At 38.9% G+C, this 14,345-nt stretch overlaps 1 protein-coding gene across 1 annotated transcript in view; it reads right to left on the reverse strand.

The window, feature by feature from the left end:
• The window catches only part of galnt1 (UDP-N-acetyl-alpha-D-galactosamine:polypeptide N-acetylgalactosaminyltransferase 1), a 161,787-nt gene extending 149,259 nt beyond the window's left edge, over positions 1-12,528 (reverse strand). Inside the window, exon 1 of the mRNA XM_062064025.1 lies at positions 12,057-12,528. The gene's annotated coding sequence lies outside the window, so the exon portion shown is untranslated. The remainder of the gene's footprint in view (positions 1-12,056) is intronic.
• Between the last annotated feature and the right edge of the window lie 1,817 nt (positions 12,529-14,345).

Below are 14,345 nucleotides of genomic sequence, written 5' to 3' on the forward strand. Positions count from 1 at the left end.
CACACTTTCTGTCCTTCACTAAATGTGTACCGTATAAGCACTTGGAAATTGTCTGTACCAAACCGAAAATTCTTCGGTTACGAATACATAAACTGTTAAACCTTATTAGGTTTTGTTAAAATATTGATCAGACAAGACAAAAACAACATTTTAAAGTAATCAGAAACACGGGAAGAGTGATACATTTTGTAAGCATTTTAAAGCATTAAACTATTCACCTGTCAGGCTAATAATATTAAAAAGTATAGTATTAAACAAACGAAACTTGGCGGTGGTGCACATCGTAACTCTGTGGCGGTTGAGACACACCTGTTCTACTAGAGAATAAGAAGATAAGGGGAAATAGGAAAAATAGAAAAAAGTGGCGGAACAGTAAACTTAATCTAGTGACACTTGCAGCTCGTCGCAAAAGTTACTACATTTTGAGACTCTTGGGCTGGACTAAAACGTGAGGAGACAACAATCGGTGGCAGTGGAGTCGTCGCGCTTCGACTTAGACCGGCTGTAAGGCACTGTTTTGCGGGAAACACACATTTTCAATGGGAGACAGGTCTGGACTACAGGCAGGCCAGCGTAGTACCTGCACTCTTGTACTACAAAGCCACGCTGTTGTAACACGTGCAGAATTGGCATTGTCTTGCTGAAATAAAAAGACATTGCTTGGATGGCAACATATGTTGCTCCAAAACCTGTATGTACCTTTCAGCATTAATGGTGCTTTCACAGATGTGTAAGTTACCCATGCCTTGGGCACTAATACACCCCCATACCATCACAGATGCTGGCTTTTGAACGTTGCGCCTAGAACAGTCCGGATGGTTCTTTTCCTCTTTTGTCTGGAGGACACAACATCTACAATTTCCAAAAACAATTTGAAATGTGGACTCGTCAGACAACAGAACACTTTTCCACTTTGCATCAGTCCCTCTTAGATGAGCTCGGGCCCAGCAAAGTGTTTCTCTGTGTTGTTGATAAATGGCTTTCACTTAGCACAACTTGCACTTACAGATGTAGCGACAAACTGTAGTTACCCATGTGTTGACATCCCTTACACACTGATTTGCTCACGAAATTTGTTCACAAAATGGTGACTCTTGCCCTATCCTTGTTTGTGAATGACTGAGCATTTCATGGAAGCTGCTTTTATACCCAATCATGGCACCCACCTGTTCCCAATTAGCCTGTTCACCTGTGGGATGTTCCAAATAAGTGTTTGATGAGCATTCCTCCACTTTCTCAGTCATATTTGCCACTTATGCCAGCTTTTTTGCAACACGTTACAGGCATCAAATTCCACATGAGCTAATATTTTCAAAAAATAACAATGCCAGCTTTTTTGCAACATGTTACAGGCATCAAATTCCACATGAGCTAATATTTGCAAAAAATAACAAAGTTTTCCAGTTGGAACGTTAATTATCTTGTCTTTGCAATCTATTCAATTGAATATAGGTTGAAAAGGATTTGCAAATCATTGTATTTTGTTCTAATTACGGCGTGGCGAAGTTGGTAGAGTGGCTGTGCCAGCAATCGGAGTGTTGCTGGTTACTGGGGTTCAATTCCCACCTTCTACCTTCCTAGTCACGTCCGTTGTGTCCTTGGGCAAGACACTTCACCCTTTGCCTCTGATGGCTGCTGGTTAGCGCCTTGCATGGCAGCTCCCGCCATCAGTGTGTGAATGTGTGTGTGAATGGGTAAATGTGGAAATACTGTCTAAGCGCTTTGAGTACCTTGAAGGTAGAAAAGCGCTATAGAAGTATAACCCATTTATAATTTACGTTTTACACAACGTGCCACCTTCACTCGTTTTGGGTTTTGTATATAAAGCACTCATTGGTACATTCATCTTACAAAAACATGTAATTATAATGCATTGACTAAAAGTACTGGGCTGTGCTTTGGCTACCGCACATACTGGGAAACAAATATACATACAGTACATACTGTACATACATACAGTACATACGCACATATATATACATACAGTACATACACAGACAGATATGTTCATACGCATTCACATTTATACATAATTACATACAAAATACACTGCAGATACATTCACATGTGCATTCACTGTACATACATACATACATACATCCAGGTATATATACATACACATGCACATATACATACATACACTCATGCATACAAACCAGTTCAGCCAACACATACTCATACATGCACATGTACACAATCACACTTACACACCCACATCACACAAAAAACGCCACACTGCCAAAGTTTAACCTATTTTAAACCATAATCATGTAAAAGGTTAATATAGTTTGCTCCTCTAAATATTGTTACTCAATACCAATATTGTTATTTCTATTTGTATTATTATTCTTTCAATTGTAGTGCAATAATGGTGTTAATACTATCTACTTCACTAATTAGTTCTTCATATTTACTGGTCTCATATTTGTACATGTCGTATTTGCTGATGTAGTTCTGTTGTTTTTGTTGTCTCTCTCTGTCTTGTCTTTCTCTGGTTCCCACAATTTCACCCTCTGTCTTCTTTTTTTTCTTCTTCTTCTTCTTTTTATCCCCTCCAGCGCGGTTCAGCTGCGTCAAACACTAAACATTTAATAGAGTCAAATAGAAATAAGGTAACAAGAGAAATGTCCCTCACTTCTCTTTTGTAAAGTAAATCTGTAGAGCAGATATGAGCATCTACATCAATATAAGATTTGCCTGAGTGGCTGGAAAAGACGGATAAAAAAAAATACTGTATTGTAATGTAGTATTGTGGTATACTATTGCACTAATAAAATGTAAAGATTTTTGCATTTGGACATTTTATTACATTGTATTTATTTAACAAAAGCACACTATTGTGGTACAATGAATGTAAAAGGTAAAAAAAACTGAATTCTAAAAATGTTTAATGGAATTTGGGGAAACAATAAAACGGAATTTGGAAAACATTTAATGGATTTCATAGGTCCCTACTGTATGTCCACTTGCAATACAATTTTTAATTGGATACTTAACATTGCATTGCCAACGTTTAATGATGGCAACAGTTTGACTATAGAACCTATTTCAATGTTTACTGTTTCCATCAATTCAAATCAGATGGGTGATTTGGAACTCTTTATTTGACCTTGGAGATTCCGCAGTGTGTGATTAGTAAGATGATTATGTTCGACATACACCTGGTCAATTTTAATGTTGTGGCAAAAACTTTCTGTTGTATGACAGATTGGTGATACTAAAAAACACACAAAAGCAGGCAAAAAGTGCTGAAGCCAGACCACACTGTCAAAACACGGGCCGCAAAGGAAACGAATCATACCAACGACACAGCCTTGAGGAACCTGATTCATTTCCTCCTTGTGTTGCATTAACTCAAGTTTGAAGTGTAAAAAGAACACAAATCACACATTCAACAACCTTTAAAGCTGCATCCGCATCTTTAAACAATCCTCATCATTAATATTCATATTTATTGCTGACCTGATGTTGAGAATGTGATCAAAGCTGGCAAAGCTACAGGTCCTTCCCTCCGGCATCACAGACACACACTTGTGATAAATAATAGATGCACCTCTCTTTAAGCAACATGACAGATTCATTTGACTGGATCCTTGTCACATCTTCATCAACTCTGCTTTATGATGACAGTGAATCAATTTCCCAACTTCCATAGATTATTACAGCTGTTAACGTCCTTTGCTTGCATAATGGGTTTACTCTTGCATGCTTCCTCCCACATCCCAAATACATGAATATTAGGCTAAATGGGGACTGTACATCAGGGGTATTCTACTAAATTGTTTTGGGGGCTAAGCTAAAGACCAGAGGACCAGCTAGACTTCTCCCTTCATTCACTACGAGCCTTATTTTGTATATTCCGGAGAACCAGCGTCCTCAAAAGTAGACATTTGATTTTGATTCATTTATTTTGTCAGAGCAACAGAAGTGCGCCGCTGTTTTACCCAAAAATATGTTTTTTAACTGAACTGAACATTGAATAGTTATTTAAATGGTAAATGGGTTATACTTGTATAGCGCTTTTCTACCTTTAAGGTACTCAAAGCACTTTGACACTACCGTATTTTTCGGACTATAAGTCGCTCCGGAGTATACGTCGCACCGGCCGAAAATGCACAATAAAGAAGGAGAAAAACCTACAGTGTATACGTCGCACTCGAGTATAAGTCGCATTTTTGGGGGAAAATTATTTGATAAAATCCAACACCAAGAATAGACATTTGAAAGGCAATTTAAAATAAATAAAGAATAGTGAACAACAGGCTGAATAAGTGTACGCCATATGACGCATAAATAACCAACTGAGAACGTGCCTGGTATGTTAACACAACACTTCATGGCAAAAGTCATTCATATAACTATAACATATAGAACATGCTATACGTTTACCAAACAATCAATCACTCCCGATCGCTAAATCCGATTAAATCTTCCTCCCCGGTGTCGCCTCTGGTATGCGCTGCTAGCGTCCTTTCTTTCTGCTGCTCGATCGCCGTTTCGTTTTCTGCTGCATATTTCACTACGTCCAGCTTGTAATCTGCAGTATATGATTTCCTTTTCGGTGCCATTTTTGTTCAGTTTTTATAAGTTACCGCCAATGTAGAAATGATCCATTTTAATAGCTACGGCAGTAGCATATAGCATATGGCAGTTAGCATCCCATGACCCAAAATGCACTTCTGCCATGACCCTCCCCCGCTGAATTCTTATTGGCTGACGTGTGAGTGACGATGGCTGACATTTGCTTCGTCTCTTACGCGAATGAGATAAATAATATTATTTGATATTTTACGTTAATGTGTTAATAATTTCACACATAAGTCGCTCCGGAGTATATGTCGCACCCACGGCCAAACTATGAAAAAAATTGCGACTTATAATCCGAAAAATACGGTATTTCCACATTCACCCATTCACACACACATTCACACACTGATGGCGGGAGCTGCCATGCAAGGCCCTAACCACGACCCATCAGGAGCAAGGGTGAAATGTCTTGCTCAAAGACACAACGGATGTGACGTGGTTGGTAGAAGGTGGGGATCGAACCAGGAACCCTCAGGTTGCTGGCTCGGCCACTCTCCCAACAGCGCCACGCCATACACTAGTTGAAGTCCAAATTATGAAAAAAGAGAACCTTGAGGGAAGCTTGACGAACACTACTACTTTAACTAAAGAAGTTAAAAATGACTACTGACTGCATCTAAATTTAACAAGCTACAGCAACACCTGGGTTACATGAATCACATTATGAAAAATTATTGTAACTGACCAAAAAGAGAGGACGTACAGGGATGTCTTGAGGAACACCAAATATTCTATGTTTGCTAGCAAAGTTAAAATGTCAATGCAATGATCTGTCAATGTGTCTAGAGCAGGGGTCACCAACGCGGTGCCCGCGGGCACCAGGTCGCCCGTAAGGACCAGATGAGTCGCCCGCCGGCCTGTTCTAAAAAAAAAAAAAAAAAAAAATTTTTTTTACATTTAAAAAAAAAAAAAAAAAAAAAAAAATTTATTTTATTTTTTTTTTTTAAATTAAATCTACATAGAAAAAACACAAGATACACTTTCAATCAGTGCATCAACCCAAACAACCTCCCCCATGCACACTCATCCACACCCACTCACACAAAAGGGGTTACCGGTATTTCTTTCTGCTACCAATATTCTGGTTCCCACAACATAGACAACACATCTGCAAGGGACACAGTCCCTGAAGCACACATGATTGTATAGGCTGCTGGTCCACTAACATTTTCATTAATTACTATTTTTTATGTAATTATTTTTATATTGTTTTACTTTCTTTTTTATCCAAGAAAATGTTTTTTATTTATTTATCTTATTTTATTTTATTTTTAAAAAAAGGGCCTTATCTTCAACAGACCAGGTTGTCAATGAAATTAGATTTGTTTAAAGGTTTTTTAAACCAGGCCCAGTCCAGATAATGTCCAAGTCGGACTCAGCATCACACACCTTCATTCATGTACACAGAAAAAAATTAGGGAACACAACAGATTGCATATAATTTATAAACAAAATGACATTTTCAAAATAAGCATTTATGTACAGTCCAGATTATGTCCAGGTCACTCAAATTAGGGAACACAACAATAGATATCATATAATCTATAAACATAATTATACTTTCAAAATAAGCCTTTGAGGACTTCTCTTCTTTTTTTTAATGTTTTTTGGCATCATTATCGTTTTCAACCATGTAACTTTCTAAAGTTAGAAAATACTGAATAAATGTTTTAAAGAAAGTAATACTAAGTGAATATCTGTTTTTGGCCTTAAAAATAAACATTTTACCGAGTACTATAATTAAATTGACTAAATCATGATTGTCAATGAACTCTCCTAAAATAACAGAAACCACATTAACCTTCATAAACAAACCAATCCTTAAACACATTTTTTCAACTTCCACCCAAAACAAAGACACAATATGACAATACCAAAACAAATGCAGGGTGGATTCAGGCTCCTGACAACAAAATCGGCAATCATCTGACTCAGTCATATTCCATAATTTTAACATTTTCCCTGTGGGTAAGAAGTTATAAATAATTTTTATTTGAAAATAACGATTTTGCACATCGATAGTGGTTTTATAGATTAGTTTGAATATGGCATCCCATGGCAACGGGCAGTCAAAAAAGTCCTCCCATTTTCCATTTATGTTGTATGAGCCAGCCTTCAAAGATTTCTTTATTAAATAAAAATTATATATTTTTCCATTTATTTTAGTTCCTTTTTGCCAGCTAGAATTTCTTATTAGAGGTTTACAAACTAATAATTTAGTATTTCCATAATTAATTATTTGTTTCCATCTTTTCCTAATTACTCCAGTTAGTTGATAAAATGAAAAGCTTGAGCAAGCATCACCATACATAGCTCTAAATTCATCATACTTCATAATTTTACCATTCTCATTGATAATATCATTGACAAAAATGATTCCTCTTTCAAACATATTTTTCCAAAAGAAAGGCTTTCCATCTATTACAATATTAGAGTTCATCCATATTAACTGCTGCAAAATATTGTCTCTTTTTTCTGGCACATAAAATTGAAAACACCACTATGAGTGGATTGTTTCCTTTATGAACCCCGCCATGTTCCCCAGCAGACTCTCTGGGAGGGGATCACTTGTAAAAAAGGATACAATTTCTTTTGATACAGTACATGTTTTTTGTCCAACAGGACATTTGTGTACCACTCAATGTTTAAATACATCTTTGGAACAATCGATGCTTTTAAAGACAGACACATAGCTTCAAGGTTGAGAAGTTCCGGCCCCCATATTCATACTCTTTGTACAAAACCTTTCTTTTAATCTTTTCTGGTTTGCCGTTCCAGACAAAATCGAAGACCCTCCGCTCATAAATCTTAAAAAAGTTTTGTGATGGAGCTGGTAATGACAAAAACAAATAAATAAATTGAGGAATAATTAACGAGTTGGCAATAGACATTTTACCATACAAGGTTAGGAATTTCCCTTTCCATAATTGCATAATTTTGTCCAGCTTTCTTAGTCGATTATCATAATTTACTGAGCCTAGATCTTCCAGATTTTCTGGGACAACAACACCAAGTATGTTAACTGGTCCATCTGTCCACAAAACAGGCACTTTGCATTCCATTCGAAAGGACGTTCCCTTTAGATTTCCGATCCTTAACATTTTACATTAATCATAATTAAGCTTAAGGCCAGATTGCTGTGAAAATATGTCCAAAAGATTAAGAAGGTTCCGCAAACAATGAGGAAAAATCTTATCTTTGTGAATCAGCCTTTTCTGACATGAACTTCATCAAGAACAAACACAGAACACGCCTCACTGATGCACATCTGCAAGACTCACTCAGAGTTGCAGTGTCAAGTTACACACCAGAGTACAACACACTAGTTAACAGCATGCAATGCCAGGCTTCCCACCAACTGACAAAGAAACAGATAACAGATTTGGTGTCCAGTTCAAAGTGTGATATGATTTAAAAATTTGAGAGTTTACTTTTGTATTTTACATTAGTTATTATTTGTACAAACATGGTGCAAAGTAATTCATGATTTGTTAAAAAATATTAGTGGCTAGCTAGTTAAAATGGGATATTGTGATTTCACAAGACTGTCTTAGAAGTGATCATTTGAAAATGTTCAATTTGAAAAATGTGCACTTAGAGAAAATATAAAAATAAAGTGTTGCATATTGATATTTATCTGTTTCTATATATATTTATTGTGAGAAATCATTAAGATGATCAGTGTTTCCACAAACATAAATATCATTCATTATTAATAATAACAGAGTTAAAGGTAAATTGAGCAAATTGGCTATTTCTGGCAATTTATATAAGTGTGTATCTAACTGGTAGCCCTTCGCATTAATCAGTACCCAAGAAGTAGCCCTTGGTTTCAAAAAGGTTGGTGACCCCTGGTCTAGAGTGTTTCAAGTTCCTCTATACGACAGAAGAACTTGAGTGTTTCTAGGAATTTGCTACAGAAATGTAGCAAATTAGAGTTTTAAACTGGACATGGAGGTTGGTATAGTGTCATTGGGTGTCCACTGGGTGTTAATGGGAGCGTGAATAGGTGTTTGACCATATCTGCCCCATGAATGACTGGTGACCAGTCCAGGATGTACCCCACTGGTACAGGTCCTCCAGCTCACCCATGGCCCTCATTAAGACACATTTGTATGGAAAATGGATGAATGGATGTTAAATGCCTTTATGTTATTTCCGTGTCTTAACAGTGTCAGGTGATCTGACTGCATGCCGTGTTATTAAATTGAGCAAGAAAGGCCCAAAAATAAAGAGGTCCAACCTGGTCAATTGTTCTCACATAAATATAAAATTTCATTCAGAATTTGTGATTGCCATACAATTCAGTGACGGGAGGAGCTCAAAGTAAAGCTGCTGCTCCTCCACATCGAGAGAAGCCAGATGAGGTGGTTTCGGGCATCTGGTCAGGATGGCACCTGAACGCCTCCCTAGGGAGGTGTTTAGGGCGCGTCCGACCGGTAGGAGGCCACGGGGAAGACCCAGGACACGTTGGGAAGACTATGTCTCTCGGCTGACCTGGGAACACCTTGGGATCGCCCGGCAGGAGCTGGACGAAGAGGCTGGGGAGAGGAAAGTCTGGGCTTGCCTGCTTAGGCTGCTGCCCCCGCGACCCGACCTCGGATAAGCGGAAGAAGATGGATAGATGATTAAAAGTGCTAAACTTCATACAAAGTCAGCCGTTCTTAAATCCAATATTTTCCTTTTCTAGTATCGATAAAATTGATCGATACACTATATTGCCAAAAGTATTTGGCCACCTGCCTTGATTCACATATGAACTTGGGGGTTAAATCACCAAAAATGATTCCCGGGCGCGGCCACCACTGCTGCTCACTGCTCCCCTCACCTCACAGGGGGTGATCAAGGGTGATGGGTCAAATGCAGAGAATAAGTTCGCCACACCTAGTGTGTGTGTGACAACCATTGGTACTTTAACTTTAACTTGAAGTGCCATCTCATTCCTAACCACTAAAGTTCAATATGATGTCGGTCCACTTTTTGCAGCTATTACAGCTTCAACTCTTCTGGGAAGGCTGTCCACAAGGTTGCAAATTGTGTTTATAGGAATATTCGACCATTCTTCCAAAAGCACATTGGCGAGGTCACACACTGATGTTGGTCAAGAAGGCCTGGCTCTCAGTCTCTGTTCTAATTCATCCCAAAAGTTTTCTATCAGGTTCAGGTCAGGACTCTGTGCAGGCCAGTCAAGTTCATCCACACCAGACACTGTCATCCATGTCTTTATGGACCTTGTCATGTTGGAAGAGGAAGGGGCCCGCTCCAAACTGTTCCCACAAGGTTGGGAGCATGGAATTGTCCAAAATGTTTTGGTATCCTGGAGCATTCAAAGTTCCTTTCACTGGAACTAAGGGGCCAAGCCCAATTCCTGAAAAACAACCCCACACCATAATTCTGATCATTTGGATGGGTGGCCAAATACTTTTGGCAATATAGTGTATCTTCCGGAAGGCAAACTTGCCGAGCACAGATCGATATTGAAATTGAAGAATATAAATTGACCTATCGATATATCCATCAAACGTGGAACTGTACAGTACACACATTTGTACAAACCCCGTTTCCATATGAGTTGGGAAATGGTGTAAGATGTAAATATAAACGGAATACAATGATTTGCAAATCCTTTTCAACCCATATTCAATTGAATGCACTACAAAGACAAGATATTTGATGTTCAAACTCATAAACTTTATTTTTTTTTTGCAAATAATTAACTTAGAATTTCATGGCTGCAACACGTGCCAAAGTAGTTGGGAAAGGGCATGTTCACCACTGTGTTACATGGCCTTTCCTTTTAACAACACTCAGTAAACGTTTGGGAACTGAAGAGACACATTTTTTAAGCTTCTCAGGTGGAATTCTTTCCCATTCTTGCTTGATGTACAGCTTAAGTTGTTCAACAGTCCGGGGTCTCCTTTGTGGTATTTTAGGCTTCATAATGCGCCACACATTTTCAATGGGAGACAGGTCTGGACTACAGGCAGGCCAGTCTAGTACCCGCACTCTTTTACTATGAAGCCACGTTGATGTAACACGTGGCTTGGCATTGTCTTGCTGAAATAAGCAGGGGCGTCCATGGTAACGTTGCTTGGATGGCAACATATGTTGCTCCAAAACCTGTAAGTACCTTTCAGCATTAATGGCGCCTTCACAGATGTGTAAGTTACCCATGTCTTGGGCACTAATACACCCCCATACCATCACAAATGCTGGCTTTTCAACTTTGCGCCTAGAACAATCCGGATGGTTCTTTTCCTCTTTGGTCCAGAGGACACGACGTCCACAGTTTCCAAAAACAATTTCAAATGTGGACTCGTCAGACCACAGAACACTTTTACACTTTGTATCAGTCCATCTTAGGCCCAGCGAAGCCGACAGCGTTTCTGGGTGTTGTTGATAAACGGTTTTCGCCTTGCATAGGAGAGTTTTAACTTGCACTTACAGATGTAGCGACCAACTGTAGTTACTGACAGTGGGTTTCTGAAGTGTTCCTGAGCCCATGTGGTGATATCCTTTACACACTGATGTCGCTTGTTGATGCAGTACAGCCTGAGGGATCGAAGGTCACGGGCTTAGCTGCTTACGTGCAGTGATTTCTCCAGATTCTCTGAACCCTTTGATGTTATTACGGACCGTAGATGGTGAAATCCCTAAATTCCTTGCAATAGCTGGTTGAGAAAGGTTTTTCTTAAACTGTTCAACAATTTGCTCACGCATTTGTTGACAAAGTGGTGACCCTCGCCCCATCCTTGTTTGTGAATGACTGAGCATTTCATGGAATCTACTTTTATACCCAATCATGGCACCCACCTGTTCCCAATTTGCCTGTTCACCTGTGGGATGTTCCAAATAAGTGTTTGATGAGCATTCCTCAACTTTATCAGTATTTATTGCCACGTGTTGCTGGCATCAAATTCTAAAGTTAATGATTATTTGCAAAAAAAAAAAAGTTTATCAGTTTGAACATCAAATATGTTGTCATTGTAGCATATTCAACTGAATATGGGTTGAAAATTATTTGCAAATCATTGTATTGCGTTTATATTTACATCTAACACAATTTCCCAACTCATATGGAAACGGGGTTTGTATATACACAACAAATAGGTCCCGGCAGAGCAACATGCATTTGTATTTGTATCAACTATAGCTGGGTGAATGTCCCATCACAAATCTGCATCTTATGTTAAGAAATGGCTGCCAATATGTGGTGCAAAAAGTACCCAAGGGTCCAAGCAAGTCTGTCACTTGTGTTATTGTAGGAAAATTAACAGTGAGGGAATTTGCTTATTGTCACTTCGTATCTCCATTAACTAATTGCCTGCTTCTGTCAACAAGAACCCCGCTGCCATAGCGCCTGATCGCGACTACTGTTAACATGTCACCGGTCACAAGCAGCCTGGCGCTGAGACAATGTGGCAACGGCAAGGTTGATTGTTAGAAAAAAATATATAAACCTCGCTTACCTTGATTTAAAAGAGCGACGGGGCAGCACCGAGTCCACCTCAGGCTAGCCACGAAAGTCCTGTAGGGTACCAAGTGTTGCGGCTAAAGTTAGCTAGCAATGTTAGCTTCCCCTGCTAACGAGGGGGAGCGAGTCTCCTCTCCGTCTCTCTGCCGTCCTACACCACCCGTTTACGGCATGGAAAAACGGAGCGTGACGTAAGGCCGACAAGAACGTCTACTCGGCCGTGGTCCGACGTCTAAAGCTGCTATAGATTGGGACATCCATTAGGGTTAGTAGGTGGACCGTAGATGCGACGGAGGAGGGGGAAAGGAGTGCGCGCCTGGCTGAGCTCCGTCCCTCGCGGCTGCCTCTGGCTGGCCGAGTCCTAGTGTGTGAGAGCGGGGAGGAGGGGAGAGTTTGGCTGCTGATGTACGGAGGGAACACACAAGCATCCAGCATCACTGCTCATCCCTCCCTTCACTGCCTCAACCCGGAAGAAATAACACCATCGAGCCCATCCTCTGGTTCGTATTAAAAAACTTAAATATACATGAATTTTAAATTGCATTAGTTGTTTTAACATCACGTTGTTACATTTACACAACCCAACATGTCTGCAAAGGAGTAGGAAGATTAATATTAATAATAGCATTACTGTTATTTTTTACCATAACTTTTACATATTGTCTCTACAATGTTTAGTGTGCTCACGTTGTGTCATTTCATTGTGTCCATCTTCCGTGTAAAATAGTAATAAAAGATTTGAAGAATATCAGTATGCAAATAGTTTTGTTTTTAATGACACTATACCAGGGGTCACCAACGCGGTGCCCGCGGGCACCAGATAGCCCGTAAGGACCAGATGAGTAGACCGCTGGCCTGTTCTAAAAATAGCTCAAATAGCATCACTTACCAGTGAGCTGGCATTTACAGAGAAAAAAAGTGCTGCACTTTCCCTCCGTGCAGATGGTGCTGAAAGACAATGCTTCTGCATCTGAGGCTTTTGACAAAGTTGCAGAAAAGTACTCTCAGGTCATAAACAGAGTTGGGCAAGAGTTTGAGAACAGGTTTTGTGACCTGGATCAGCTTGAGCCATGTGTGTCGTTCATTTCTAATCCTTTCATGAACGTGGATTTATCATGCGTTGCTGAGCAGTTAAGTGCAACATTCAGCCTGGATTCTGAACAGGTGGAGATTGAAATTGTAACACTGCAAAATTACCTCCACATCAAAGCCCACCAGGCTGCACCAAACTTTTGGTGCCTTGTTGACACAGAAAAGTACAGTGGTGTATGCGCAGCAGCTATGAAGGTTGCAAGCCTGTTTGGTTCAACTTATCTTTGTGAATCAGCCTTTTCTGACATGGACTTCATCAAGAACAAACACAGAACACGCCTCACTGATGATGCACATCTGCAAGACTCACTCAGAGTTGCAGTGTCAAGTTACACACCAGAGTACAACACACTAGTTAACAGCATGCAATGCCAGGCTTCCAACTAACTGACAAAGAAACAGATAGCAGATTTGGTGTCCAGTTCAAAGTGTGATGTGATTTATTTAAAAAATTGAGAGTTGACTTTTGTATTTTACATGAGTTATTATTTGTACAAGCATGGTGCAAAGTAATTCATGATTTGTTAAAAAATGTTAGTGGCTAGCTAGTTAAAATGGGATATTGTGATTTCACAAGACTGTCTTAGAAGTGATCATTTGAAAATGTTCAATTTGAAAAATGTGCACTTAGAGAAAATATAAAAATAAAGTGTTGCATATTGATATTTATCTGTTTCTATATATATTTATTGTGAGAAATCATTAAGATGATCAGTGTTTCCACAAAGATAAATATCATTAATTATTAATAATAACATAGAGTTAAAGGTAAATTGAGCAAATTGGCTATTTCTGGCAATTTATTTAAGTGTGTATCAAACTGGTAGCCCTTCGCATTAATCAGTACCCAAAAGGTAGCTCTTGGTTTCAAAAAGGTTGGTGACCCCTGCACTATACAATGAATATAAAAACGGAACGCATGCAAGATTTGTGTGGTAATTGAGACCAAGTTAAATATTTACATTTTTGTTTTTGTTTTTGTAGTAATTTTTCAAAAAATATATATCTATTTTTATATTGCTCTTTTTTTATCTTTGGTATGAATATTATTATGTAAACTCCGAGTTATTGTTTGTTATTGTTGTTGTTGCTATATTTGTATTACAAAATTGTATTATTGATCATGTTGTACTGAATTGTAATCTTTTGTTTTGTGATTGTGTGATGTTTTTTGGACCCCAGGAAGAATTGT

The sequence above is a fragment of the Entelurus aequoreus genome, linkage group LG11 (genome assembly GCF_033978785.1).
Source record: "Entelurus aequoreus isolate RoL-2023_Sb linkage group LG11, RoL_Eaeq_v1.1, whole genome shotgun sequence".
In the NCBI taxonomy this organism is placed as follows: Eukaryota; Metazoa; Chordata; class Actinopteri; order Syngnathiformes; family Syngnathidae; genus Entelurus; species Entelurus aequoreus.